Source organism: Petromyzon marinus, unplaced genomic scaffold (genome assembly GCF_048934315.1).
Source record: "Petromyzon marinus isolate PM22_M1 ecotype Great Lakes invasive population unplaced genomic scaffold, UKy_Petmar_22M1.pri1.0 PM_G_Scaffold_21, whole genome shotgun sequence".
In the NCBI taxonomy this organism is placed as follows: Eukaryota; Metazoa; Chordata; class Hyperoartia; order Petromyzontiformes; family Petromyzontidae; genus Petromyzon; species Petromyzon marinus.
The window spans coordinates 720,001-725,000 of record NW_027422773.1 but is presented as its reverse complement, the minus strand read 5'-3'; the positions used below and the strand labels follow the sequence as shown (position 1 = coordinate 725,000).

The following is a 5,000-nucleotide window of genomic DNA, read 5'->3' as shown; positions in this document are numbered from 1 at the left end:
GCAATACTTTGCTTGCTGCGCAAGCGTGGCAAGGATGCTGTGAGTTTCCTTCGCCCTGTTACCATGCATCTTTGATAACACGGGGTGGAGTCAATAACCGTATTGTACTCCCATGCTGGTGTATCCAACGCAGATCCAGCATCATCAAGCTGGTCCCTGAACGGGATGCCGTGTATTATCGAATCCCTGCTGCCGTGCATCAATGGCAACAAGGAGTAGAGTCGGTAAGTTACCGGATTCTCGAACTGATGTACTCCAAAAAAGATAAAGAATTAAAATAACAAAGTCTAATCTATATAAGTAATCTTGAATAAAGCTTATTTTTAATCTTCTTTGAAGGCAGAAAATAGTAAGGTAAAAATAAAGTCCTCTCTATGCTCTGAAGTAACATATAAAAAAACTAGCACTAAAAAAAAATACCAAGTCTTCGTCTTGGAAAATAACAAAATCTAAAAGAAAAATCTTCGTTGTGGAAAATAGTAAAATAAAAAAACCAAGTCTTCACCTTGGAAAATAACAAAATCTAATCTAAAACATCTTAAATAAAGCTTGTCTGTAGTCTTCTTTGTAGGCAGAAAATAGTACGTTACAGGACTCTCGAACTGATGTATTCCAAAAATAAAGAATTAAAATAACAAAGTCTAATCTATATAAGCGCTCTTGAATAAAGCAGTAAAAAAAAATAGCAATATAAAAAAACCAAGTCTTCGTCTTGGAAAATAACAAAATCTAAAAGAAAAGAAAAGTCTTCTTTGTGGAAAATAGTAAAATAAAAAGACCAAGACTTCACCTTGGAAAATAACAAAATCTAATCTAAAACATCTTAAATAAAGCTTACTTTGTAGGCAGAAAATAGTAAGTTACAGGACTCTCGAACTGATGTAGTCCAAAAATAAAGAATTAAAATAACAAAGACCAATCTATATAAGTGCTCTTGAATAGGCTTCGTGTAAAAAAAATAGCAATAAAAAAATACCAAGTCTTCGTCTTGGAAAATAACAAAATCTAAAAGAAAAGTCTTCTTTGTGGAAAATAGTAAAATAAAAAAACCAAGACTTCACCTTGGAAAATAACAAAATCTAATCTAAAACATCTTAAATAAAGCTGGTTTGTAGTCTTCTCTCGAACTGATGTAGTGCAAAAATAAAGAATTAAAATAACAAAGTCTAATCTATATAAGTGCTCTTGAATAAAGCTTCCTGTAAAAAAATAGCAAAAAATACCAAGTCTTCGTCTTGGAAAATAACAAAATCTAAAAGAAAAGAAAAGTCTTCTTTGTGGAAAATAGTAAAATAAAAAAACCAAGACTTCACCGTGGAAAATAACAAAATCTAATCTAAAACATCTTAAATAAAGCTTATTTGTAATCTTCTTTGTAGGCAGAAAATAGTAAGTTACCGGACTCTCGAACTGATGTAGTCCAAAAATAAAGAATTAAAATAACAAAGTCTAATCTATATAAGTACTCTTGAATAAAGCTTCGTGTAAAAAAATAGCAAAAAAAAATACCAAGTCTTCGTTTTGGAAAATACCAAAATCTAAAAGAAAAGAAAAGTCTTCTTTGTGGAAAATAGTAAAATAAAAAAAAACCAAGACTTCACCTTGGGAAAAAAAAAAAAAATCTAATCTAAAACATCTTAAATAAAGCTAATTTGTAGTCTTCTTTGTAGGCAGAAAATAGTAAGGCGAAAATAAAGTCCCCTCTAAGCTCTAAAGTAACAAATACGACGTGTTAAAAAAAAACTAACAATAAAAAAAAGAACCAAGACTTCGTCTTGGAAAATAACAATCTAAATTGTGGAAAATAGTAAAATGAAATAAAAACCGACTTCACCTTCGAAAATAACAAAATCAATCTAAAACAAATGACATCTTAAAACAAAACTATTATTTGTTTCGGAGGTTGTCTATGACTGTTCATAGACCGCATAATTTCCACAGAACATTCTCAGAATATCAAGAGAGAAAAGCAGCGTTCTGCGGGAAATCATCTTGGCCAGTGATGTCGTTCTGGGTTTGGTCAGGCCCAGGGAGGTAAGTACCTCGTTATTCTCAAGGGGCCACTTTCCTCTTGCCCCAACCGGGAATCCAAAGAATGTGACCTTGCTAGCCTTCGTCAGCACTTTGACTTGATCACCAAGAGGGGTATAGTACGAAACTTTGTGCGAGGCAGCATCTGACAAGGTATTCTTTGAAAGCTCAAAACGGACGGTGACATCGATCACAACCGCCTCCTCATCTTTTGCAAACACGAGGTCAGGCTTTCTCATCTCTCCCGTCTCGGATATGAACCGTGGCTCTTTGTATACAGACCAGCCCAATCTAGCCGCTTCGTCTGCCAGAATGTTACTGATCTTGTTATGTCGCGCAATTCTTGCTTTCTGTACTGCAGGACATTGACCGAGAATGTGCGAAAGGGACTCGAGTCTGGCAGAGCATTTCCTGCAGGAACGTAAGGCCCCATCTCTGCCTCTGTTCAAGCTTTCTCTTGTTGGGTAAATATTTGCCCTTAGTTGTAGTGCTGCGATAAAGAAGCATTGTTTAAAGCCGCACCATGGCCTCAACCAAGCATTACTGATTCTATCATGCGCAAAGTTTACAATGCCCCTTCCTTGAACCGGCTTTTCGCACCATCTCTGAAATTCATGCTCCCTCCAATCGCAGGGTCTCGGATATACAGGTTCTTTTGACACCGAGTCCCTGAGAACGAATGTTGGGATTGCATCACTGTCACCCCCTGCTCGTACCCACAAATTACGGTATTCTTCCTCCATACCCTGCGAGGACACAATATTACGGGTGATAGCATCGGACGAGTTTGCTATACGTTGCAGCCTTCTAACTTGAACCGAAGGGATTGTTTTTTCCAGTTTCAAGATGGCAAGGCCTCCGTCTCGGGCTCTGGCATATAACAGTCCATCACAAGTTGAAGCGGGAAGGTGGAGCCATCCTTTTACCGCCTTTCTAATCTCTTGGTCCAACCCACGGAGAGTTGATTGCTTGCAGTCCGAGTGGTCTGCAGGATATAACAATCTGGGTAGGGCATAGGCATTGAGTAGTTCAACCTTCTGAGTTGGCTTCAGAGGCGCCTCATCGATTTTCGAGATCCATGTCTTTAGCTGACAATGTAGATCAGGCTGTATAGTGCCAGTCCAAGGGCCAATTTTCAGACCAAGGTATTTCGTTGATTCATCAGGTTGGATCATATGGACATCTTTATTTTTGATAGTCCATGGGTCGCAGTTGTTCACCGTATATGAATCTTTGGTTGGGCTTATCATGAAGCCCTGGCACTTTCTGGCCTGAACCTCCAATCCCGATAGCCCACAAAATGATTCCAAGATCGCTAGATTGGCGGCCATACCAACCCAAGATTCGCTCACCAACACCAAATCATCAGCAAACGCAAGAGCTGTCACGTGGTCGGTATCAATGGAGTACCCAACTCCGTGTGACTCTAGGGTGCATATCAAAGGGTCCATGGCAAGATTGAAGAGCAGGGGTGACATGGGGTCACCCTGTTTGACACCAACACGTATGCTAATTTCTCGAGTCGACTCGCCATTGCTTTTGAACGAGGTCGTACACCGATCGTAGGCGTTCTGGATGATGCCCACCACGTGTTCATCTACTTTCTTGTGCCTTAACACCCATAAAATATGAGCATGCGAAACCGAGTCAAAAGCTTTCGCTATGTCGATGAACATGACAGCCAACGGCCTGTGCAATTTCTTAGCGTGTCTCATAAGGTCCTGTAGCACCTTAAGATTTTCAGAGCAGCCAGATGCCGCTATAAAACCACGCTGCCTTGGGTTTAAGGGACAAGCACGAGCAAGACGTGCAGTCATTATTCTGGAAAATAATCTCAGAATCATTGAACCAATCGTTATTGGTCTCCAGTTCCCAAATTCTTTCAGCTTTTCATCGTCCATAACCTTAGGAATAAGAATCGTCCTATTCTTTTTCAACTCTTTGGGAATAATTCCTGTAATCATCCATGCATTAAATAGGGCTGTCAGTGTCCGACCCTCGGGGTCGGCAGCACAGATTGCAGCCCTTGTTAGGCCATCTGGCCCAGCTGCTGACGTTGGTTTAATGGCCCGTATGGCAGTCTGAACTTCCTCCACCGAAATTAGGGGCTCAAAGTATTCGTTATTTGCAACACCTGATGACTTAAATTGGCCCAGGCCATTGAATGGCAACACCTTCTCCCATTTTTCGCAGTAAAAACGATATACATCTGCGTTCGGGATTCGGCATTCATGACGTTCAGTGCCATCCAGGACTAAGGACGCAAGAAGAGAGCGGTTCTTAAAGAAGAGCTTCTGGTGCTTCATGAAGCTTCCTCGTTTTTCCGCTCTCTTCTTCATCCAAGATCGTGTGGGTAATATCCTGGGTTTAATAATGTCGTTCTCGGGTTTTGAACGTTTGCCTTTGTTTTTCACCAATCTCATCGGACAAAGCATCAATGCTGTGGCAGTTTCTACGAGGGCATCATGTTGGCCCTCGCCGTTAAGCCAAGCCTTTATTGCCTCCATTGCAGGCTTTTCCAGGGTCCCAGAATTCTCATTCGTAAGCCGCTCAGCTGCTTGAGCGAGTATGGATGAAGTCCCCGTTGTTACATTTGGTGGGGGAGACAATGTCTCAAGAGGCCTAGAAGAAAAATGTAAGCTGTCTGACATGGGGGCCCCTGTCTTTTTACTTAGGTCCCGTCTCTTGTCAGAGACTTGCTTGTTGGTCTTAGTCCCAAGCGCTTCAGCAATGATCTTATTGATATTCTTTTTCCCCTGAAACTGCAACTCTAGAAGTGCCAGCTGTTCTACTTCCTTCAAAGACCAGCAGCTACGGTGTACCCCTCTCTGCGAGGTACCCTTTATACCATCTTTAATCCTTTCCTCATTACGGGTGACTGGGTGAGCATGCCTCTTGTGCTGCGAAAGGCCACTTAGAGTCGCAAAGCGTGCCTGGCAACATTCACAGACCATTGGTAAGCTTTCCTC

At 41.0% G+C, this 5,000-nt stretch overlaps 1 pseudogene; it reads right to left on the bottom strand.

Annotated features, from left to right (window-relative positions):
* LOC142912675 (28S ribosomal RNA) overlaps nucleotides 1–5,000 on the bottom strand; it is a 10,600-nt pseudogene that overhangs the window by 1,959 nt on the left and 3,641 nt on the right.